This window comes from Colobus angolensis, unplaced genomic scaffold (assembly GCF_000951035.1).
Source record: "Colobus angolensis palliatus isolate OR3802 unplaced genomic scaffold, Cang.pa_1.0 Scaffold69, whole genome shotgun sequence".
In the NCBI taxonomy this organism is placed as follows: domain Eukaryota; kingdom Metazoa; phylum Chordata; class Mammalia; order Primates; family Cercopithecidae; genus Colobus; species Colobus angolensis.
In genome coordinates this window covers 10,342,203-10,368,720 of record NW_012120598.1, presented here as the reverse complement: position 1 = coordinate 10,368,720, position 26,518 = coordinate 10,342,203, and the positions used below count along the sequence as shown (strand labels likewise).

The 26,518-nt window shown below is 35.7% G+C and overlaps 1 pseudogene; it reads left to right on the top strand.

Moving 5' to 3' along the window:
- Positions 1-15,011, top strand: part of LOC105500859 — a 42,029-nt pseudogene extending 27,018 nt beyond the window's left edge.
- The last annotated feature ends 11,507 nt before the right edge of the window (positions 15,012-26,518 follow it).

The window sequence follows — 26,518 nt, the reverse complement described above, 5'->3', positions numbered from 1 at the left end:
TTCACCGTGTTAGCCAGGATGGTCTCGATCTCCTGACCTCGTGATCCGCCCGTCTTGGCCTCCCAAAGTGCTGGGATTATAGGCTTGAGCCACCGCACCCGGCCTGAACTTTTCTTTATTTCATTTTCTTTCCTTTTGTAGCATGTGTATTGTGTATATTTTGCATATAAGTAATTGTAATTGTATTGTACTATTCTTAAATAGTATTTAAGAGCATGACCTGGAGAGTCAGATCCCTAGTACACAAATCACACGTCTACCACTTAGATGTTTTATTTGGGGTGAGTCATTTAAACGTTCTGCTTTTTGGTTTCCACATTGGTTAAATACAGCTGAAAACAATACTTACGTCAAAAAGTTAGATCTACACAAGGTGCATTATTTCAGCATCCAGCAAAATAGCTGGTATACAGTAAGAGCTCAATTAATGTTACTTGTTTTGTGTTATTGTCACAGTTTGTTACTTGTTGTTTCATATTCTCAGATTCCAACCTCATTCATCCATCACCGATCATCTGGACTTATTTTAATAAAATATACATATGATCATTTCATTTACCTACCTATGGTTCATCAGGAACTCCCATTTGCCTTCAAGATGAACTCATTTTTTTTTTTTGAGAGTATGATAGGCCTTTTATCATCAATACAGTGTTATAAATTAGGAAATCACAATATATAGCATACATTACTGTTCTTTTATGTGCTTATTTTGCAAAATCAAGCTCTACTATTGAAATTTGGTAATGTATGTATTAAAATTATATAACTCTGTGTGGAGGGAGAAGATGGCATATTGGAAAAATAAAGTCTGCACTGAAAATGTGATGTCCTGGATTGGTATTCTTGGCATACAACTGACTGCCTAGGGCACTTGGAGCTTCTTAATTTATCTGATTACTGTTTTCCTCAGTTGACCTTCAAGTGAAAACGGCTTAAGTTCCTTCCAACTTTAGAATCCCCAAATCCTAATATTACTGGATGTTAGGGGTTGTATTGTGTCACTTCCAAAATTTATATGTTGAAGTCCTAACCTCCAGTACCTCAGAATGTGACTAAATTTGAAGGTAGGGCCTTTTAAGAGGTGATTAAGGCCAGGTGCCATGGCTCACGCCTGTAAACCCAGCACTTCAGGAGGCTGAGGCGAGTGGATCACCTGGCTCCAGGAGTTCGAGATCAACCTGGCCAAGGTGGTGAAACTCTGTCTCTACTTAAAATATCAAAATTTGCCAGGTGTGGTGGCAGGTGCCTGTAATCCCAGCTATTTGGGAGGCTGAGGCAGGAGAATTGCTTGAATCCATGAGGTGGAATTTGCAGTGAGCCAGGATGGCATCACTGCATTCTAGCCTGGGCAATAAGTGAGACTCCAACTTTAAAAAAAAAAAAAAAAGGTGATTAAGTTAAAATGAGACCATTAAGATGCAGCCTAATCCAATTTTACTGGTATGCTTCTGAGTAAAGAACATTTGGACACACAGGACACCAGTGAGATACGCACACACACAAAAATACCATGTAAGGACACAACAATAATGCAGTCATCTGAAAGCCAAGCAGAGGGTCCTCAGAACAAATCAAACTTGCTGACACTTTGATCTTGCATGTCTAGCCTTTAGAACTGGGAAGATTATTCTGGTTGGCTCAATCTAATTACAGACATGCCTCGGAAGTATTGGGGGTTGGGTTCCAGACCACTGTAATAAAATGAACAATGGAAGTAACGCATACATTTTGGTTTTCCAGTGCATAAAATGTATGTTTACACTATACTGAAGTCTATGAAGTGTGCAATAGCATTATGTTTAAAAAATATACATACCTTAACTTAAAAATATTTTATTTCTAAAATGTGCTAACAATTATCTGACACAGAGACACAAAGTGAGCCCATGCTGTTGGAAAAATAGTATTGACACACTTGTTCCAGGCAGAGTTCCCACAAACTTTCAATCTTAAAAAAAAAATGCAGTATCTGTGAAGTTCAATAAAGCAAAGAGCAATAAAAGCAAGTACACCTGTACATGAGACCCAAAAGCAGAGAATCTGTCCTGGTGAAGTCAGAGAGATAATACAAGAAGGAGAAAGAAAAGAAAGGAGACAGAGAAGGGAAGGAGAAGGAGAACTAGAAGAAAGGAGATTTGAAGGATGAGAGGTCTCGACGGCTTGTTTGCTGGCTTTGAAGATGAAGGAAAGTAGCCGTGAACCAAGGGACATAAGCAGCCTCCAGAAGTCAGAAACAGTCCTCAGCTGATGGTCAGCAAGGACAAACTGATCTCAGACCTGCAACCACAAGAAACTCAATTCCGCCACCAACCCACTAAGGAGAAATGAATTCTCCCCTAGTTACCCCAGAAAGGGATGCGGCCTTACCTACGCCTTGGTTTTAGTCTGATGAGAACTATGTCAAACTTCTGACCTACAGAACTGTAAGGAAATAAACTTGCATTGACTTAAGCTGCTAAATTTGTGGTAAATTTGTTACAACAGCAATAGAAAACTCATCAAATGTTCTACTTAATCCAAAATCTTCAGAACAGGGATGCAGTGGATTTATTGTATGGGCATGTCCTGAAAGCTACCAGCTTCCTTTAGTTTTTCCGCTTTCAAATACAAACCTCAACTGGCATCTTTTACAAACTACTCCATGCGCTTGTCATATAGCCTCCACGAGTAGGCTATAATTCACCATTATCTTGTTGACAAGGCTATGATTCGTTTCACACATCATTGTTCATTAAAATAACGTGTACCTGCGCCTTAGTTCCCTCCCACTTCAAAGCCCGACTGCTAACAAATTTATGGTCAATTAATTTTAGTGGATGAAGAGCCACTAAATTTAGTGGCTAAAAACTTACAGGTTTTCCACCTTTGTAATTAGTTTATTTATGAAATTTTGGGCCTATAAACAAATTACACTATAATGTTTTTAAGACTGTCTTTTCCAAAATTTTCTTATAACAATATTTAGCCTTATGTGAAGAAGGAAAGGCATTTAATTACGTTTAAAGATTAAAATTATTTTTCTTTAAAAGTTACTTATTTTAAAACCATGATTACTTTCTTTTCTCTATAGTATTCAATTTTAAATATAAAGTACCCATGTTATATGTTGAATTGAATTCTTTCTGCTTTCTATTCTTTTCCAAGTATATTTCAATATTGAAGAGGAAAAACTTTCTGGAAGTTATGTAAAAAATATTTTTGATCTAGAAAAATCTCTGTGCTGCTTATTTACTATTATCCAGAAATATTGATCATAATTTTATTTGATAAAAGATTATATATTGATTCATGTTAGCAGGTGGTCAGTGTGAACCCACACATTTCCATGCTGAAAATTTTGCAGTTGAAATGCAATTTTTACAACACTGTTTGACAGTGTTCTCCAAAGGAATTTTAACTACCTAGACAGCTGGAGGGTGACAAATGTAGCTAAAAATAGACCAAAAAGATTTCTTGGTTGCAGAGGGGTCAATTACATTGTCTAAACCAGATAATTCAACAAGAAGAAATTATTCTAAATGTATGTTTCACAACCATACAGGAGCTGCTTGAAAGTGGGAAGAAATCAAATAAATGAGATCTAGGTACAAAGGGCTTTACATTCCATGCGTTTATGAAGGAGTAGAAAAGCAATGGATTACATTTCAAGGAAATGCCTTTCGGGAAATAAAAAAAAAAAAAAAAGGTCAGGCAAAAAAAGACTAGAGAGGAAGTATTCACTATAGTTTCAATAAAAGGTATGACATCCTGAGATATTAGCATATCAAAAAAGTAGGAAGAATTTTCATTTAAAAGTAAAATCACCAAGTTTTAAAGCCTTACTTGAAATGAGCAACAGAAATTTGCAACTAAAAGGAAAAGTGCCGCAGAATAAACCATTACATCTAGCCCATTCTCATCTGTCCTCAGAAAGTTTCTACTTATGAAGTACACAAAACTTTTAGAATAAAGAAAAAAAATTTTTTTTTTTAGGAATTTCTTCATGCTTATGAATCCTTTAAAATACAATATGTCCAATAAAAACTCAATTTTTTCTTTTCGTGGACAGTAGTCCTGATTTCTTCTATGTTTTTTCTTTCTTGTTTTTTGGGGGGATAGAAACGCAATGTTCATCCACAGAGATCTCAATAGCTTTTTAGTTGTAAAATATTTCTCCAAAATACATAAATGTGAACAATATAATGTGTTTATGGACACGTATATATCAAATCATATTCTATCAACAATACAACAGTGTCTGACGTGTGTATGTGTGTGTGCTTGTGCTAGACAGAACAAATTACTATTTACTACTATCACAAGACAGTAATTACTGTTAAATATTCAGTTACTCTGATGTGAGGTAATGGCATAAAGTCCTTTGAACTAGGGCCTGTTTTGGCTCTGTGGAACATGCAGAATTCTTTTTCTCCTTAAATTTATTCTACGAATCATCATATAAACTTCAAGAATTTTGACTAAAATATTAAATCATTCCATAAAAGAATACATTTTTCTACTTCACTGTTTCATTAAAATTATATCTTTTAGTTACAGAAATATTGTAACTAACATTTGTTACAACTAAATATTGTACTTCACTGCCTGAAGTAACATACCAGTTCCACTACTTTCTTTAGGTTATTTTATTATAATTAATTTTTAAATGTACTGTTATTTCATGTTATAATTGCTGCATAACAAAACTATTAATTCTCAAATGTTAAGTTTCTCGGCTGGGCACGATGGCTCACACCTGTAGTCCCAACACTTTGGGAGGCCGAGGCGGGCGGATCACAAGGTCAGGAGATCAAGACCATCCTGGCTAACACAGTGAAACCCCATCTCTATTAAAAATACAAAAAATTAGCCGGGCGTGGTGGCGGCGCTTTCAGTCCCAGCTGCTAGGGAGGCTGAGGCAGGAAAATGGTGTGAAACAGAGAGGCGGAGCTTGCAATGAGCCGAGGTCACGCCACTGCACTCCAGCCTGGGCGACAGAGTGAAACTCCATCTCCAAAAAAAAAATTGTATGTTTCTCATCATAATGAGATATAGAACAAAACTTCAAATAGCTGACTATTTTGTCGCACTCCACTTGAACTTTCAGTATCTTTTACTAATGCTAAAAATAAAATATCTGAAATGTCTGAGAAAAGACCAGTGACAGAAATATTAAAGCGCAAGCATGGAGTTATGAGTGTCAGTCAATTCTTAGTGTTGTTTATGGTGAAGCAAGGGAACTTCATCCTAGAAGCGCAACAGCAGATTTAAAAAAATTACACAGAATTTTAAGGTTAGTTTTGAAAGATATAAACAGCATTTTCAAAATTAGTTATTTTAAAAACTAAACTCTTATTTTGCATTTAATGAACAATGATAAAGTCAGGAAATTTACATAAAAATAATTAATGTGCCTAACAGAATGCTCACAGATTGTAGGGATAATATATCAAAATTAAACATCATAAATATAGTTAACTTTTACTGAGCTCTTACTCTATTTCAGATCTTTTTAAAGCTGTCTTACAGATATTAACATACTTAAACTTCATACAAAAATGCTAAAAGGTAGATGCTAACAATAACCCCGATTTTCAGAAGACAAAATAAGTTACACATTGTTCAAACAAATTGCCTATAATTAGAAGATTAGTAAATTAGGCATGCAGTTTTAAACCCAGAACCTTACTCTTAATTAAGAAAGAATACAAGAAGTATTAATTGCATATTGTACTATCAATGATGATAAGAGGTTATTGATGTTAGAATTAGTGAATAAGTTTTCTCTTTAACCTTTTCTATGCATACATTTCTTATTTACTGTGATAAAGAGGACAGTTACTCTTGCCTAGATTTTCCTTGGCATTCTTTTCTATAGAAATAAAATACCCCTGAAGATGCCTATCCTCTCTGAAAATGTATAGTATTATAGTAAAAATACTTGCTATTGCTTTCTGATAGACATGTGGAAAATATCTTCAGACATCTCTAAGCATAACGAAAAAACAATTTATTCGTATATTTGTACTTCATGGAAAAACATTAACAAAGATTACTTATTTATGCATAAATGACTTACTGAACTGAGATTTCTACCATATCCAAGGAGATAATTTGTTCAACATTAAAGTGCTGATTCACACTGTTTTCAAAATTTTTCTGACAGAGTAAATCTAAACAGAGAGTGAAACTGTCCTTCCTAATGGCCATGAACATCTTGCAACGGAGCTTAGTACAAAATGGCAACACCCTGTAAGTACCCCCGTTTAATAAGACATCTTCTTAATAAGTATGGAATATTCATGTGCCTGCAATATATTTTAAAATAAGTTAGAGTTAACAGTAAATTATTTCAAATCGCCACTTTGAGCTGTCCCTTCTATTGAAATGTACAGGCCCTCTACACCATTTTATCACACCCTATACCATTACCCTTTCTGAATAGGAATCTATTCACATTTGAGAAGAGTGAACTTAGAATAAAAGATTGAAGACATGTCTTTCAGATTTGGAGAACAGAATAGCAACAACAAGAACAGATGGAAGAGAGTAGTAATGACTTGCCAGCAAAATCAACACTCAAGGTTATTGAACTTTGCTTTAGCTTGAATGTCCCCTCCAAAAGTCACATCGAAATGTAACGGTCATTGTGACAGTATTTAGATGTGGGACTTTTAAGAGGTGATTAGATCATGAGAGGTCAGCCCTCATGAGTGGATTAATGACATTATCACAGATTAACCATTATGGGAGTGAATTTCTGATAAAAAACATGAGCTCAGCCCTCCTCTCTCTTGTTCTCTCTCACACATGCTCTCTCACCATGTAATGCTTTCCAAAATATTATGATGTAGCAGCAAGACCCTCATCAGATATGCCTCGTTCATCTTGAACTTTCCAGCGTTGAGAACTGCATGTCAAGAAATCTCTTTTCTTTATAAATTGCCCAGTCTGTGGTATTCTGTTATTGCAGTGGAAAATAAACTAAGACAAGCATCTACACAGGTGGCTCCAAATAAGGAATATTAAATTTTATATAGTATGTTACATAGCCTTTGAGATATAATCTACTTACCGTAATATTAAGCCATTTAAAATGCATAGGTGGTGAGTTCAAAAGATGTACACATTTATGCAATCACGATTACATTTACAACATGAAATATTTCAACCATTCTTATCTTTCCTCTGTATTCTGTTTGAATTTTTTCACTCTGCAAAATGATTTTGACATTCATCTGTTACATTGCTTGTCTCTTCACGTTGTCAGCATAGAGAGATGAGGTCTCTCTACATTGCCTAGGCTAGTCTCAAATTCCTGGGCTCAAGTGATCCTCCTGCCTCGACCTCCTAAAGTGCTAGGATTACAGGTATGAGCCACCATGCCTGGCCTTATGATTTTTTAATTGTCTGCATATTTCAATTATATTTAGTTTGTTGATGGTTTTCATTATTTCAACTATGTATTTACTGATTTTCTCTCAGCTGAGTCTATCTACTTCTGATAGAAGGATGTTAAAACTTCTGACTATAATAGTGGATTCATCTATTTGTCCTTGCAGTTTTATCAATTTTTGTCTCATAATTTGATGCTCTGTTGTTAAGTAGATACCTAGTAAGGATTGTTAAATCTTCTTGGAATATTGATCACATTGTTCTTATTTAATGCCCTTCTTTATCCCTGATAAATTTTCTTGCTCCAAAGTATGCCCCGTATGAAATTAATATACTTGCTTTTACTTCATTTTGATTAGTGTTAGCATGGTATATTATTTTCTGTTCCTTTACTTTGAATCTATACTTGTCTTTATATTTAAAGGGAGTTTCTTCTAGATCCCTTCATTTTACCATATACAAAAATCGACTCAAGATGGATTAAAGACTTAAATGTAAGACCTAAAACTATAAAAATCCTACAAGAAAACCTAGGAAATACCATTCTGGACATAGGCCTTTGCAAATAATTCATGATGAAGTTTCCAAAGGCAATTGCAACAACAACAACATCAAAACAGGCAAGTGGAAACTAAAGCTGAAGAGCGAAAGAAACTATCAACAGATTAAACAGATGACCTACAGAATGGGAGAAAACATTCTCAAACTATGCATCTGACAAAGGTGTAATGTCAAGGATCTATAAGGAACTTAAACAAGTCTACGAGTAAAAATAACCACATGAATAAATGGGCCAAGGAAATGGACACCTCTCAAGACACACAGTTAACAAGAATATGAAAAAATGTTTAACGTCATTAATCATTAGAGAAATCCAAATCAAACTACAATGAAATACCATCTCATACCAATCAGAATGACTATTAATTAAAAGTAACAAAATAACAGATTTTGGCAACATTTTGAAGAAAAGGGAACACTTATACTCTGCTGTTGGGAGTGTAAATTAATTTAGGCACTGTGGAAAGCAGTCTGGAGTTTTCTCAAAGAACTATCATTCAACCCAGAAATCCAATTACTGGATATATTACCCAAAGGAATATAAATCATTCTACCAAAAATACACATGCACATGTATGTTCATTGTAGCACTATTCATACTAGAAAACACACAGAATCAACCTAGGTATCCATCACAGTGGACTTAACAAAGAAAATGTAGTACATATACATCATGGAATACTATGAAGCCATACAAAAGAAAAAATAATGTTCTTTGCAGCAATATGGATGCAGCTGGAGTCCATTATCCTAAATGAATTAATGCAGAAACAGAAAACCAAATTTCCTATACTCCCACTTGTAAGTGGTAGCTAAACATTGAGTAAACATGGACACAAACTGGAATCTAATGGATACCAGGGTTTACTTGAAGGTGGAGAAAGGGAGAAAGGTGAGGGTTAAAAAACTATGCTCACTACCTGGGTGACAAAATAATTCATACACCAAACCCTGACACTCAATTTACCCATGTAACAAACCTCACATGTAACCTCTGAATCTAAAATAAAAGTTGCAAAAGAAAAATATAAATAAATAAAGTGGGTTTCTTGTAGATGATACATAGTTGGGTATCTTCTTTTATTCACTGTGACAGTATTGATCTTTAATTGGTGTATTTAAACCATTGACATTTAAAGTGATGATTGTTATCATTACACTGATATCTACCATATTTGTTACTAATTTCTACTTGTTGTCCATGCTCTTTGTTTCTGTTTTCGTCTTCTACATTATTTCTGTGTTTTGGGTTTTAATTCGGCATTATTTAAGATTCCACTTTTCTCTAATTTCTTTAACATATCAATTATACACAAACTCACGTACATACACGAATATATATATACCTTATTTAGTGATTGCCCTAGAATTTACACTGCATATTTACAACTAATTCATATTAACTTCTAAGTAACAGTATACTACTTTGCAGATAATGCAAGTACCTCATGATAACATATTTCTAATTCCTTCATCTTTTGTATCATCATTGGTCATTTAATTTATACATAAGTATACATGATCATACATAAATATAGATATGCACACGAGTACACATAATTGAAAACATTTTGCTACTATTTTGAACAAACTGTTATCTGTTGGATCAATTAAATATGATAAAACTTGTATCTTACCTTCACTTATTCATTATTTGACCCTCTTCTGTATATAGATCAAAGTTTTTAATCTGTATCCTTATCTTCTCTCTCAGAAGAACTTTTTTCAATTTTATTGGGATATAACTGATGAAATAAAAATTGTATAAGTTTAAGATATACAACCTGATGTTTTGACATACATATACATTGTGAAATGATCATCATAATCAAGCTAATTAGCATATCCATTATTTCACACAGATGCTATTTGTATGTGTGTATATGTGTGTGGTATAAGAGCTACTCGATTAAAAATTTTCTAATATACAATAGAGTGCATTCACTGTGGTCAGCATATTGTATATTAGGTCAACGGAATTCGTTCATCTTACAACTGAAAGTTTCTACCTTTTGACAAACACCTACCCATTTCTTCACTGCTACCCCCTCAGTCCTTTGTAACCATTATTCTACTCTCTGCTTTGATGAGTTTGACTATTTTAGAGTCCACATGTAAGTGATATCACGCAATATTTGTCTTTCTGTGTATGTCTGATTTTGTTTAGCATAATGTCTTCCTCCATGTTATTCTATGTTGTCATAAATGTTAGGATTTCCTTCTTTATTAAGGGTGAATTTCCCTGCCAACACTTTTCATCTTTTTTACAATTGTCATTGTAAGAGTTGTAAGCTGATAACCCCTTACGGTTTTGATGTCTATTTATCTGATGATGAGTGATGCTAAGCACCTTTTCATATATCTGTTGGCCATTTGTATGTCATCTTTTGAGAAATTCAAGAGTGCCAAGGATATACAAATAGAAAAACAATAGTCTTTGCAATAAACAATGCTGAAAAAACTGAATATCCACAAGCAGAAAAATAATATTAGATGCTTATTTCACAACATATACAAAAATCAATTCAAAATGATTTTGCAAACTATATATATGATAAGGAGTTAATATCCAAAATGTATTAAAAAACCCATGTAACACAATAGCAAATAAACAAATAAATAACTTGAATAAATTGGGGGCAAGAAACACTGAAACCTCTTCTATATCTTGCAAGGCAGAGCTTACTTGCAAAAAATTTCCTCAATTTTTGTTTGTCTGAGAATATCTTTATTTCTCTTTCACTTTTGAAAGACGCTTTTACAGGATACAAAATTGGTGATAATTTTTTTCTCTGAATGCTTTAAAGATTTCATGCCATTCTCTGCTTCTATGGTTTCTGAGGAGAAAATGAATGTAATTTTTACTTTTCCTCCACTATAGATGAAGTGCTTTTTCCCTTTGTCTGCTTTCAAAATTTTCTTCATCTTCTAAAGTTTGAATATGATATGCCTAAGTGTCAATTTCTTAGCACTTATTCTGCTTGGTGTTCTCAGAACTTCCTAGAACTGTGCTTTGGTGGCTGATGCTAATTTGAAAACGTTCACAGTCATTACTGCTTGAGATATTGTTTCACTTTCTTTCTCTTTTATCTTCCTCTGGTATTCTCAATATACATATATTACATAATCTGTAACAGTTGCTCCACAGTTAGTGGATATTCTGTTCTGCTTCTTATTTTTTTCTTTTTATTCAGTCTGTTTTTCCTTCTTGCTTTTCAGTTTTGGAAGTTTCTATTGTCATGTTCTCAAACTCAAAGATTCTTTATTCAGCTGTGTCCAGTTTATTCATGGACACAACTGAAGAAAGTATTATTCATTTCTATTATAGTGTTTATTTTCTCTAATATTTCTTTTTTATCCATTCTTAAAATTTTATCTTTCTGCTTAAATTACCTATCTATCCTTGAATGTTGTCTACTTCTTCCATTGGCACCCTCATCGTTATTTTACATTCCTAGCATGATAATTCCAACATCCCTGCCATATATGACTCCAATTCTTATACTTTTTTAGTCTCTTTAAACTGGTTTTTAAATGGTTGATGTTTGCCTTTCAGTATGCCTTGTAATTAGCTACTGAAATCTGGACATGATATACCGAGTGAATGAAATTCCAGCAAATAAGCCTTTAGTAGTATGATAGTAAGGATAGGAGTTAAAGAGGGCAAGAATTATATAGTTCTATGGTTAAGTCTCAGTATTGGTGAGCCCGTGTTCCTGGACTACAAACTATGTTAGTGACTCTCAGTGTTTTCCCCCCCTCTCCCTTAGGTGGGACTGGATGGCTAGAGAAGACTAAGATTGGGAATTTCCCTTCCCCCATCTAGAAGGCTAGAGCTAACTGGAGTTTGGTATCCCCTTTTCCAGGTAGGGTAGACTCTGATAAAATCCCATCAGGTTAGGCTATAGTAAAATAGTTTCTACTGAGGACAGTCATTGTTAAAAAGAACAGAATGTTCTGCCTTATGTTAAAATGATTTCTTTTTCTGTTATCCTACTAAAAGCATGAAGATATTATTTTTTTCCTAATATTTATTGTGAGGAGCTGGAATAGCTACTAAAAGTAAAACTCACAAAAGGATGGGGCTCCCCATGACTCTGTCCTTGCTTATTACTGTCAGACTTGTCCAACCTTAGCCTTCAGCAATCCATTCATTACAATTTAGGTTTTCTTACCTGGGCTTCTGCAGAGATTTCTGAAATTTGGAGGACAGTTGTTTGTCTTGTGATATCAACTTCTCTGACAGGTCCAAGAAGAATTTTTCATTTTTGAGTTTTGTTCATCTTTTTACTTGTTGTTAAGACATAGTGGTTGACTTCTAAGGTGCTTATATGACAGATTGTTTGACATGATTTTTAAGGTAATAGGAAGTTGATCATTAGCATATGACATAAATAGAATCAATTTTTAGCAGATATTAATAATTTTATCTGAATATTTGCCAAAAGATTTATATTATCAGATAAAACATATCACATATAATCAATGAGAACAATGTTACTATAAAAACTTCTAAAAATAAAATTAATTATCAAATTTATGCATTTTTCAATCATTTACATATTTTATATATATACACATCCATATATACAAGTTATATATAATAAATATATAAATATATAAACAGTATATATCATGTATATATACTATAAATGTTACATAAAATATATATAAAATTATAGTTTTTGTATTGTATATGATATTAAATATCTCAAAATAAATAGAAAAACAATATTTCCATTTTTATACGAAAATCTTATTTGCAGTTTACCAAATTGCAATTTAACATTATAAAATATTAATGATGGCTAAGAGTTGGAGGAGTAATTATATCAACTATTTTGTTTTTTAATATATATGTAAATACACAAACACATACATATACTGAGGGTTCAAATATTATTCAGAGTTAGCTTCAACAGTGCAAATTTTCCTCCAAGAGTTTCGTATCTTAATTTGCAAAAATGAAAAGAAAGTGTGGTTACGTTATTATAAAGGATATAGGTTCTAGCTTCAGAGTGTTATACCTTGAAAGGTATTTGAATAAAACTTTGGGCATATTTCTTAATTTTCAAAAATTATATCTCTTCGATTGTAAAATGAGAATAAGTACCTACATCCTACAGTTCTAGATGATGGGGGTGTGTACAAATGTGCATAAAGCACTTAACAACAGTGTCTAGTGCACGGCAGGCAGGCATTAAATGACAGCTATTACTAGATATTAACTGGACATGTGTTCTCATAAGTTCATATGGCCTGCTTCCTATGTTGACACTGGTAGGGATAAGGTAAAGGAAAAACAAAGTATATGGGTAATTAAACTGCCCCTAAAAACAAAGAAATACTATGAAGCAAAAAATAATAGGCAAACTTCTCCAAGTATCAAAGTTTTATACATTGTTTATATTTCCTTGCTTTTTTTTTTTAGGGTTAAATTTTTGAATATTTGAGGGAAAAAGGTATAAAAGATGTCTTTCTGAAGCAAAAAAAAGTAGTCTATTAAAAAAAGGACCCATCCACTTTTTTTTTTCTCCAGAAATGCTGGGATTGCTGGCATTCTTTTTAGTCTTCCTTTTTTTTTTTTTTTTGTTGTTGACGTAAACATGCTCTTCATATTTCCATGAGCCATGTCTCACATATTATAAAAGGGCATGCTAAATATAATTAAAAGTAGAGGCAGAAGCATTACCAGTAAAAGAGTGGGTAGCACTAAAGCACAATATTAATATCCACGGTGAAATGTCATTGAGTCATCAAGGTTTGTGCCATACGGGTCTGCGGCTTAACTCATCCCCAAAGACTGTATTGATTTGCAATTACAGCATATATTGGGGTTAAAGAAAAAAATGTAAAAATTTTAGTTAATCAATTAGGATCACATTTTACCATGATGAAAGTTATTTAGTAAAAGATGATAAGAGCAGGAACCCACATCCAGGAACAGAGCCCTTTGCTCCTCCCTCAGAACGAATGGAGACCAGAAATCAGATATTTATGCCCAAGAAAAGCAGGATTTCATTCAGCACTCCTCCCAGATCTTTAGAGTATTGACTGAGGATGAGATGGGGGCATTCAGAGACAGGTGATGCTATTGCCCGGCTCAAGGAGGTCCTGGAGTACAATGCCAGTGGAGGTAAGTATCACGGAGTTTGACGGTGCTAGTAGTGTTCAGGGAACTGATGGAACCAAGGGAACAGGATGCTGATAATCTCCAGCGGGCCCTGACTGTGGGATGGTGTGTGGAACCGCTGCAAGCTTTCTTCCTGGTGGCAGATAACATCATAGATTCATCCCTTACCTGCCGGGGACAGACGTGCTGGTATCAGAAGCCGGGCATAGATTTGGATGCCATCGGTGATGCTATCCTTCTGGAAGAATACACCTACAGCCTGCTGAAGCACTATTCCCGGGAGTACCCCTGTTACCTGAACCTGATTGAGCTCTTCCTGCAGAGTTCCTATCAGACTGGATTGGGCAGACCGTGGACCTCATCACAGCCCCCCAGGGCAATGTCGATCTTGGCAGATTCACCGAAGAGGTATAAATCTATTTTCAAGTACAAGACAGCTTTCTACTCCTTCTACCTTCCTGTAACTGCAGCCATGTACATGGCAGGAATTGGTGTGAGAAGGAACACGCCAATACCAAGGAAGTCCTGCTGGAGATGGCAGAGTTCTTTCAGATTCAGGATGATTACGTTGACCTCTCTGGGGACCCCGGTGGGACCAGCAAAGTTGGCACTGACATCCAAATGCAGCCAGCTGGTGGTTCAGTGTCTGCAACGGGCCACTCTCGAACAGAACCAGATCCTGAAGGAAAATTACGGGCAGAAGGAGGCTGGGAAGGTGACCCGGGTGAAGGCACCGTATGAGGATCTAAATCTGCCGGCCGTGTTCTTGCAGTACGAGGAAGACAGTTACAGCCACATTATGGGTCTCAATGAACAGTGCGCAGCGCCTTTGCCACCAGCCATCTTTCTGGGTCTTGCACCAAATTCCACAAGCCGAAAAAGTGACCTGGAGACTGCAAGGGTATGTGGGGAGACTCTCAAAAAATATATGATTGTGTAAAAATAATTGACGATAAATGAGTGAATGAGAAGAAATGTTATATAATAGTCACTATATGAAATACAAAAATAAAAGATCAAATATTTCTATTTGGAATAGTCGTTCTTACCTTAAAATTACTGATAATAGAACTTTTTTTGTTGTTGTTTTGAGACGGAGTCTCGTTCTGTCACCCAGGCTGGAGCGCAGTGGTGCGATCTCGGCTCACTGCAAACTCCGCCTCCCGGGTTCCCGCCGTTCTTCAGCCTCAGCCTCCCGAGTAGCTGGGACTACAGGCGCCGCCACCACGCCCGGCTAAGTTTTTGTATATTTAGTAGAGATGGGGTTTCACCTTGTTAGCCAGGATGGTCTCGATTTCCTGACCTCGTGATCCGCCTGCCTCGGCCTCCCAAACTGCCGGGATTACAGGCATGAGCCACCGCGCCCGGCCAATAATATAACTTTAGAGAGGGGTTCATGAAGTAGCTAACAGTGAGGCTTAGTTCAATTTTATCATGCCATAGGGTTTAATTGGTTATAGATTTTGACTTCATAGTGATTTTCTTCACTCCCAGCAAATGCCCTAAGATTGGATCTTCCCATAAGTTTCCTTACTGGTATGTTAAGAATGATGAAAGAAAATCTAAATCTGCCTTCAAAAGAAAAATATTAAAATCTTAACTCGCCTCTTATGGTTTTTCAATTATGGTTTCTCTCTAAGTATATTTGTATGTGTTTATTGTTTCAAAATATTATGTTGGCATTTCTAAATACCAAATATACTCAGACACATTTCAGAAAGAATCAGGCTGAGACCAGCTCAGTCATGGAGACCCTAACCCAGCGGCCTTAGAGGAATTAAAGACACACACACAGAAATATAGAGTGTGGAGTAGGAAATCAGGGGGCTGACAGCCTTCAGAGCTGAGAGCCATGAACAGAGTTTTACCCACATATTTATTGAAAGATGGAAATAGCTTGATGGGTTACAGGTAGGCATTTGCTTAAACTGGTCATGATCTCATCACTTTGTAGCCAGTGACTGGCTGAAACTCAGCTGCTTGTGATTGGCTGACACCTGGCTATCTGTTACCAAAAAAGTATTCTTCTAAGTTAGGTTTCAGTTGTTTACATAGGAACTCAAGTAGGGAGACAGTCTCAGGAAAATGACCGTCTGCTTATTTAATTTAGCAATGGAAAAATTAAACAAACTGAGACAAAATATTATTGAACATGCACTAGAAAATCTTACTGCTAGTTGTTCTGAGGCATGTGAAAACAAACCAAATTAATAACCCCTTGAACATTTTACAGTATAAATGGGAACTATATTCATGAAAAAAAATATTTTACATCCACATCCTCAGGGAATGAACAGCCCTAGCACATGCCAGTTGTTTGAAAAAATAATTTAAGAATAAAAATGCATGAATGGGTGGATTAAGAAAGAGATATACATGCATATAACACATAAGTGCTTTAAAACACTGTAGCAATGTATTAGTACTGATTGTTGGAAGAGGTTTGGGGCTGAAGTATCACAGGACCACCAACTACCCTGATATAATGAAACTGTTCAATTAATAGATATGTCAGAAATAATACTCTTTTGGTAGTATGGACATTGAGCAGAAAATGTAGATATTTGTTTCCTAGCTAGGAAATGTTGAAAATAGTCACTGACAGTAAAGTCGATACTTATGGCAAACTAAGACGTAATTGAAAGGAGGGGCCAGCTGGGCTTCCTGAGCCCAGTAGGGGCTCAGAAAGCTGTGAAACTCACTCATTTCTGCATCAGATCTTACTTCGGTCCTGGATGAGTAACACTGAAGATATATACTTAAAATATTGCTAACATCAGAATTTGTGCATGTGTTTTCTTCCCCAAGAAAGCTATAAACAGCGAAAATTTTGCTGTAAGCTTCCCTGTGTCCTCTCTCCCTCCCCTCTCCCCTAAAACTAAATGGAATGTTAAAAGCCCGTTTTTCTGTGAGCTGCGGACCTTATCTATGCTCCCAATTCCAACTCCTTGGAAATATACTTTGTAAAGTCCTGTAAAATGCTGTCTCCTTTGCCATGCTGCTGCAAGGCCATAAAGCAGATGAAACCTAAGTTACAATTCCGATTTTCCTCAAAATCTAAGACATGTCACAAAATAATTTACTGCCTTTGTTTCTCGCTCTGGTGACATCTTCCCTCTGCACGTATTTCCCGCTTTAAAGAGTTTAAAAGGTGATCAAAAAATCGAACACTGTCTACCCGCTTGGGACCCCTTCCACGCTGTGGAAGCTTTGTACTGTCACTCTGCTCAATAAAGCCCACAGTTTTTTGTTTTGTTTTGTTTTCTCTCCATCCGTGTCCCTCTCACTCGCCGCGGGCTGCCGCCACAACCAATTCTTTGGCGTGGCTAAGGCAAGGACTTTTGGCCTTACATAATGAGTATAGGTTTAGACAAACCATCGGTAGCAAATGATAGTGAAGAGAGAAATGTGTTTAGCAGAAAATGAGATGATTAAAAATGAGAGGTTTAACAAGATTGGTTCCTTCTGCGACCATGAGTATTTTCACACCATTCTAATTCCTGCTTAATGCCAGAGAAATGCTACAGAAACTTAAAAAAAAAAAAAGGCAGTGGGGATTAAGGAAAGGATTGAGGGCAGCGGTGAATGTCTTCTTGGAGAAATTTGTATGTTAGGTATACATTTAGAAATATGTAGGTTACAAGGTAGGTTAGTGGGACTTTGACAAGAGCTTTCTAGAATAAAATAAATGGAAGGAAGTTTCTAGTTGTATGTTCAGGAAAGTAGACTTAATTTGATGCAAATAAAATGTGGGGCATAGGGAAGAAAGTAATTTCCTTATAAATATTTTAAATCGTTTTGCATATATAGAAATGACATGGCTCATCAAAGCATTTAAAAATACTTATTAGATACTTTGAAGGGCGATTTCTTCACATGTTTGACAAGGCAAGATATTTTCCATTGTCATTAACTTTCATGTAACAGAAAACTAATCTGGGCCCAATTTAGAGGATTTTTTTTTAAGTTAGTAATTATGAAGTCATTAAGAAAGTGTTCAGAATGTATTGAATAAGTGAATTATAAGAAAGTATTTGAAACGAAAAAAAGTAGGCCTGCAGGGGGAAAAAAAAGGAGATCACTACTTCCCACAGATAAAATGGAGAATACATCAAATACATCAATAAGTATGTTGTAGAGTGCCATAAAAATTATGACATCTTTAGGGCAAGGCAATAGAAGAACATAATTTTTTTTTATAAAGAACATCAAGAAGGATTTTTACACTTAAATTAATAGACAAGTGATTACCTGGTGAAAATGATATTTAAAGTGAAGAGAAAATGACTTTTACAAAAATGTCAAAAGCTCTGGAAAAATTAATAAATTGACTCTTATTTGAGAAGTCAGTGAATCTCTCAACAAGAGGTTTGAAATCAAGAGACCATTCAGAATGAAGCTGTGACTTAAATGGCAACTTTCTAAGAGAGAAAGAAGCAGGAAGTGATTACAGTAATTGACACAGCATTGTCCTTAAAGGCTGTCTTGGTGGTTCCGGGAATGACTCAACAGATAAAGGGTAAGTTATAGAATATTACGTAGCTCTTGTGTTGAGAATGGTATTCCAGCATTAGGAAAAAAAAAAAAAAAAAAGCCTGGCAAAAAATGATAAGTGATAAAACTGCTCATATTCACAGGGAAATTAACCTGTGTGGCATTTTTCCTATACGGTGAGTTAGCAGTGTTGAAGTTACAATAAATCAGATATGTGAGCCCAGGAGAAGTTATAGATGAAACGTTAATTGAAGTTATCCATGGTATTCACATATATGATGTGCACTCTTTAGGTTTAATGACTTTTTTTCAAGCAATTCTCCTGCCTAAGCCTCCTAAGAAGCTGGGATTACAGGTGCCTGCCACCAAGCATTGCTAATTATTATTTTTTTTTAATACTTTAAGTTCTGGGATACATTTGCAGAACATGTAGCTTTGTTACATAGGTATATACATGCCACGGTGGTTTGCTGCATCCATCGACCCATCATCTACTTTAGATATTTCTCCTAATGCTACCCCTCCCCTACCCCCCACCGCCCAACAGGAGTTCTCATTGTTCAACTCCTAATTACGAGTGAGAACATGAAGTGTTTGCTTTTCTGTTCCTGTATTAGTTTGCTGAGAATGATGGTTTCCAGCTTCATCCATGTCCCTGCGAAGGACATGAACAAATCCTTTTTTATGGATGTTTAGTATTCCAGGGTGCACATGTGCCACATTTTCTTTATCCAGTCTAACATTGATGGGCATTTGGGTTGGTTTCAAGTTTTTGCTATTGTGAACAGTGCTGCAATAAACAAATGTGTCTTTATAGCCTGTGTCTTTATCGTAGAATGATATCTAATCTTTTGGGTATAAACCTAGTAATGGGATGGCTGGGTCAAATGGTATTTCTGGTTCTAGATCCTTGAGGAATCGCCACACTCTTCCACAATGGTTGAACTAGTTGACACTCCCATCAACAGTATGAAAGCATTCCTATTTCTCCACATCCTCTCCAGCATCTATTGTTTCCTGACTTTTTAATGATTGCCATTTTAACTGGTGTGAGATGGTATCTCATTGTGGTTTTGGTTTGCATTTCTCTAACAACCAGTGATGATAAGCTTTTTTTCATATGTTTGTTGGCCACATAAATGTCTTCTTTTGAGAAGTGTCTGTTCATATCCTTTGCCCACTTTTTGATGGGGTTATTTTTTTTTCTTAAAATTTGTTTAAGTTCCTTTTAGATTCTGGATATTAGCCCTTTGTCAGATGGATAGATTGCAAAAATTTTCTCCTATTCTGTAGGTTGACTGTTCACTCTGGTGATAGTTTCTTTTGCTGTGCAGAAGCTCTTTAGTTTAATCAGATCCCATTTGTCAATTTTGGCTTTTGTTGCAATTGCTTTTGGTGTTTTAGTCATGAAGTCTTTGCCCATGCCTATGTCCTGAATGGTATTGCCTAGATTTTCTTGTGGGTTTTTATGGTTTTCAGTCTTATATTTAGCTCTTCAATCCATCTTGAATTAATTTTTGTTTAAGGGGTAAGGAAGGGGTCCACTTTCAGTTTTCTGTGTATGGCTAGCCAGTTTTCCCAGCACCATGTATTAAATAGGAAATCCTTTCCCCGTTGCTTGTTTTTGTCAGGTTTTTCAAAGATCACGTTTGTAGATGTTTTGCATTATTTCTGAGGGCTCTGTTCTGTTCCGTTGGTCTACATATCTGTTTTAGTACCAGTACCATGCTGTTGTGGTTACTGTAGCCTTGTAGTATAGTTTGAAGTCAGGTAGTGTGATGCCTCCAGCTTTGTTCTTTTTGCTTAGGATTGTCTTGACTATACGGGCTCTTTTTTGGTTCCACATGAAATTTAAAGTAATCACTTCCTTTTTAGCACCTCAACTACAGAATACTTAAACATGTTTAACAGAATTTAGCATATTCTGCTTTCTATTAAAGCAATCTATATGGTAAAGTCTAGTCTATAAAAGGCCACAGGGACAAACCTGTAATCTCATAAGCCAGGAGTGTCTTTGTAGGATTTGGCTTTCTATGGAATGATTTTGAGAAAGGTTTAAGAAAAGATCAGTTTTGGGTGATCTACTTTTTCTCAGGCAGGATTAGAACTGGGGATTAATTTTGCATTGGGTGCCTTCATAAAGTGACAATGGTGTAGTATTTGGGTATCTCCAGTTATAAATGCAAGAAGCATGATAGAGCTGAAAATGTGATTGGTAGGAAAGCAATAGTCACTCCAAAAGGAGATCCTCATAGTATGAACATGGGAGAGACAATGTTTCCTGTTAATGTAGTAGTCGTTGTATTCTTTTATTATTATTATTATTCTATGTTTATTTTATTTTGAAACTTTCATTGTTAGTGTTTTTTTAATAATTAGAGTTTTATTTCTCTCTCTCTCTTTTTTTTCACTTTAAGTTCCAGGATGCCTGTGCAGAATGTGTAGGTATTTTACATAGGTATACATGTACCATGGTGGTTTGCTGCATCTATAAACCCATTATCTAGGTTTTAAGTCCTGCATGTATTAGGTATTCATACTAATGCTCTCCCTCCCCTGGCCCCTCACCCCCTGACAGGCCCCAGTGTGTGCTGTTTCCCTCCCTGTGTCCATGTGTTCTCATTGTACTCCAATTGTGAGTGAGAACATGTGGTGTTTGGTTCTCTGTTCCTGTGTTAGTTTGGTGAGAATGATGGCTTCTAGCTTCATCCATATCCCTGCAAAGGAAATAAACTCATTCCTTTTAATGGCTATATAGTATTCCGTGGTGTGTATGTGCCACTGTTTTTTAATCCAGTCTATCATTGATGGGCATTTGGGTTGGTTCCAAGTCTTTGCTATTGTAAATAGTGCTGCAATAAACATACATGTGCATGTGTCTTTATAGTAGAATGATTTCTAATCCTTTGGTTATATACCCGGTAATGGGATAGCTGCGTCAAATGGTATTTCCGGTTCTAGATCCTTAAGGAATCACTACACTGTCTTCCACAATGGTTGAACTAATTTACACTCCCACTAACAGTGTAAAAGCATTCCTATGTCTCCACAGCCTCATCAGAATCTATTGTTTCCTGACTTTTTAATAATCACCATTCTGAGTGGCATGAGATGGTTTCCTATTGTAACTGTTGTTTTCTGTGCCTATCCATCCCTATCTCCCCTGTAACCTGATTAATTAGAGAGCTTTTGGTCTTTTTTCAGTCCAAGTTTATTTTTATTTTCATTTTCAAATAGTGTTTAGCAATGGTCCATGTGCGTACTATTTGCCCTATTACTTGAGTATAGGAATATTGTTTGTTCAACTTTTTCAGGGGAAATGATATAACCAATTAGTCAAAAGGCAGTTCTATAATTACATGAGTTCCAGTCCAGGTTCCTCTGATTTGCAATGTTTTGAATAATTTACCTCCCTGCACTATCCACTCAGAAAGAAAATGAGAATAATAATACAATAGCTCATAATCTTGTGTTGAATAATGGAAGTAATAATTTACAAATGGTGTTGCATAGTGATTAGCCCTTACAAGCCCTCAAAAAGCATCACATGATATTTCATTATTTCCTATAATGATATTTCATTATTTCCTATAATGATATTTCATTATTCCTATAATGATATTTCATTATTCCTATATAGTTTCTACTACAAAGACCTATACATAACATTTATAACCACAGGAAAATAAAAGAGAAAAATATGCCCTGTTAGCAAAACTCAAAGACTACTACTCTTTTATTGTGATATATTTACTTTCAGGTATATAATCAGGAATCATTTCCCATTTATTGCCTATAAAATCCAGTTACAAACATGTATTTTAAAAATATTTTTAAATGTTTTACTATTTGTCATAATTTCTTTAGGGGCGATTTTCTGAAGGAGAATGGTTATTTGAAATCATGTGTCTGTATGATTAAATTACACAAAAATGTATTATTGGAAATTAAGTGTTTTTTGTTTGTTTTTGATGAACACAGTTGAAATTTGTGAGGGAAAGTAAAAACACTAAGACAAAAATGTAATGGAAATTGATCCTTTTCTTCAATGTGATTACCTAAATAATTTATCCTTTAGGATACCCCTAGTATATATAAGTGTACTTCTTGCACTTGAACTGTGCCAGAAACACTAATTGCTACAAAGGAAGTGCTCAAGATCATTGAATTAAGCAATTGAAGAAGTTTGTACCACCCTGTTTGTTCAAAAGCAGTGAAATTTAACAGACTCACGAGACCAAGGGCTGTGGCACAGGGAGACATTTAAGTCATAGATGATCTTCAAGAAGTTCAGAATCTTGTAAATAAACTAAAATTTATCATGTAGTTTTATCATCCAGGAGTATTTCCAAACCATTCAAATGACTGAAATTGTATCTTCAAAGAAAGGCGAGTGAGAAGGTGAGAGAGAGAGAGAGAGAGAGAGAGAGAGAAAGAGAGGGAGAAAATGAAAGCGAAAGCGAGAGAAGTAAGGAGGAAGAAAGAAGGGAAAAGTGCATGATCACCTTGGCAGGAACTTAGTAAGGATGTACTCATCTGTGAAAACTAACATTTGCAAACATATCCTACTTGTGAATCATACATTTTACCGGATTCATTAATTCCATATTACAGCAGCAGATATCCCGAGAAATGGAGATTTAGCCCTCTCTTATATTCTTGCATCACAAGGAACCGTTAGGTTGGTACAAAAGCAATTGTGGTTTTGGCCATTATAATATAAAGAAAAAGCTGGAACATCCTTGTCACCTATCACTATTGGTTCGGATATTTCAAAGGGGCATTTTTTTTAATGCTTGAAGATAAAAGCTATTTATCAAGTAATTTGATAAATTATCTAGAAGAGATATGGAAAACAGATAAATAGAATCAAATCTACTTGGAAAACATACAGCACTGTCTCATTTTTATATACATTAATATAATTTCATTTTTTACGTGAAGGAATACTTCAGTTCAAGAGTTCCGAAGGAAAGCTGCCTAGGTTTGAACACCTACAGCCATGTCTACTATGTTTTACCAAATTGAATACATTAGTTTTTAATGGGTATCATTATTCTACATACTATCCCCCACCATCTGCAAATGACTTGCAGGATTACAATTATTTCTAGATGTATATTGAGTTCAGAGAGGTTGTGATTTGGAAAAAAAAAAAAATGTGCATATTAGAGTTAACAAAATATGGCAGTAGCAGAATAAATGGGCAAATTACTTCATTTACATAAATCTGAGCTTCTTTATTTTCAAAACAGGGTGACAATAAAAGTACCCACCTATTTAAACTGTTTTGATGATTAAATGATAAAGTTTATGTAAAGTACTTAGAAAATTGCAAGGCACACTTTAAATTTATTAGCTGGAATAAAAGCCTAAACCATATGACTTTTTATTTTAAAAAGCAGTGTTTTAACTAAAAAAAAAAAGAAACAAGGAAGCATATCTTTTTCATATAACGGTTTTCCTGGGAGGCAGTAGCAAACACCTGGGATAATATGCGTGCTGCACAGTGGTCGCTGCAGTCTGGTTCCATCAAGTGAGGAACCAGAAAGACAGCATATGGAAGAGGTCACAGTCTTACAGAGCCAGACCCCAAAGTAGCTCATTGCCATTCACTTTCCCAAGGGATAATTTAATTTTATTTGGCTACGTCTACTTCTAAGGTGGGCTGAGAAATGAATTCTTTAGCCAGAAAGCCACATGCCTAGGAGCAACCCTATTCCTAGGTAAAAACAGGAGAATGGATTTAGTGAAGAGGTAAAAAATTCTGCCACAGTACAAGTATACGGTCAATACATATCAGCTATTATTATCACTTTTAGCTACAACCAAAAAAGGTTGATGAAATGAGAAAAAACACTGCATTTGTTTAATAAAATTATAATATAAGAAAGATTGTTCCTACCTAAAACATAAAATATCAAAATTTCATGTGTGACATTTTAAGTATATTCTGTTCTTAGCATTTTTATCAACACATCATCTTTTAATGAAGACACACGTGTAACTAGATCTCATTTGTTACCACTTGGTGATAAGAACAAGGCATATTTCCACTGCATTATTTGGTCATTTTCATAGTTATCTAGAAATGGGTGGCTGTGCCTCTTAGATTTTCTATACATTATTCGGAAATACATTAGAAAATGTTCAGTGACACTGGTGCAGGATTTTTCTCGACTTCTTTGCCATACCCCCAACAGGGACTCTTAGTCTACTTGACTCACTGCGCTGAGCCCCTTGTGAGAAGAAGCATGTGGGTGAGTGTGGGATCTGGCCGGCTGCTCTGGGCACTGACACAAGATCGTGCTCCATGCAGGGCCCACGGCCAGACCAGGTGTGTCATCTCAAGGGGAATGCGACGGTACCCAGGTGAGGGTGCCCACAACCCAGAAGCCCCAGAGTGGGGGTTATAGTACTCTTTTAGTTCTGCCACCTGCAGTCTGATGGACGTTGGTGTGTTAGCAGCTCAGTTGGCCCCTTGCCTCATTGCCTGGGGCAGCTGCCCTCCACTAGCAAGGGCAAAAGGCCAATGTGACAGCCTTTCTGGATACCCAGCCTCGGTAGGTCCCAGGCTCTTGACCAACATATGAGAAGAATGAGGTCACATGGGCAATTTAAAGATGGTGAAGGTGGATAATTTCATTGAGTGATGAAAAGAGCTTTCAGTGGATAGGGTAGCTGGAGAGGGAGTGGGAAGGGCGCATCATCTTCCCAGAGTCAGGGTGTCTCTTCCCTGAAGTCAGGCTTTCTCCCTCTCTATTGACTGAGTCTGAGGCCTTTATAGGCACAGGGAGGGGCGTGTGTGCTGATTGGTTTGTGAGTATGCAAAAAATGTTAACATGAAGACACCACTCAAAGGTGGGCACAACAGTGTAGAAAACACAACTAGGAAACGGTGAGGATAGTTAAAACAGGTGGAGGGTGGTGATCAATCAGAGGAAAGGATGTCAAACAGGAGGACACATTTTCAATCCAGTCCAAGGAGGTCTGAGGATTTAACTTGCCGTTTGGGTGTCAGGCTTTAAACTGTCTTCAGCTGGGAGGTGGGGTTTCACTGGGTACATGCCCATATCTGCCTAGGCATTTGGTTGCCTTCTGTTGCTGTTAGTATTTTCTTGTAGTTAAAGCTCATTTTACCTATGCATTTTATATAAATAGTATGGTCACAGTAATTCCGTAATAATGGAATCAAAATCTATTTATTTCAACAACAACAAAAAACATCTACCTGCTGCAAATAGAGGACAATTTCTACCTTTTAGACCTCATGGGAAACATGGAGCAGCCGCTTCGCCATGTTTCTGTAAAAGAATCTTTAAAGAATTCCTTCCTTGGAATGCAGGAGCTTAGCAAGAAAGCCTTTTTTTCTAATCCTCTCTGTTTCTCTGCATTTGGTTTACACTTTCTTTAATCTGTGGTACGTAACACTTAATTGAATCGGTACCTTTCCATTTTGCTGAGCTTTAGACCCACTGCCAATTTTGAGTAATTATTTTTCTATACATCAGCTGTTCCAGTTAACAAGCAGGGTCTTCTTATGAAGTCTGTCAACCATGAGAAATTGTTTTGAATAAAGCAATTCTTTATTCCTACCAGTATTCCTTATTTCTATCCAATATTATATTGATCTGTAGAAAAATGTGCCTTCAACTTATATTCTGCTGGCACTTTAATTCAGTTCAAACAATATTGTTGTTAAACAATATTTTCTTATGAACAATTGTTTTTACTATTCCTCCTTTTGAAGTCAATCCATCATTAAACATTGCTTATGGTTAAGTGAATAATTTACTAGATTAAACTCTTCCACTTAAGTTGAAATACTATGTTCCTAAAGATAACAAAAGATACATATTAAATATTAACTTTAAAAAATGTTTTGATTAAAATCCATTTGACTTTGAAATTACTGAAACACTCTGCCTATTGTTGGAACACTATATAATCTTC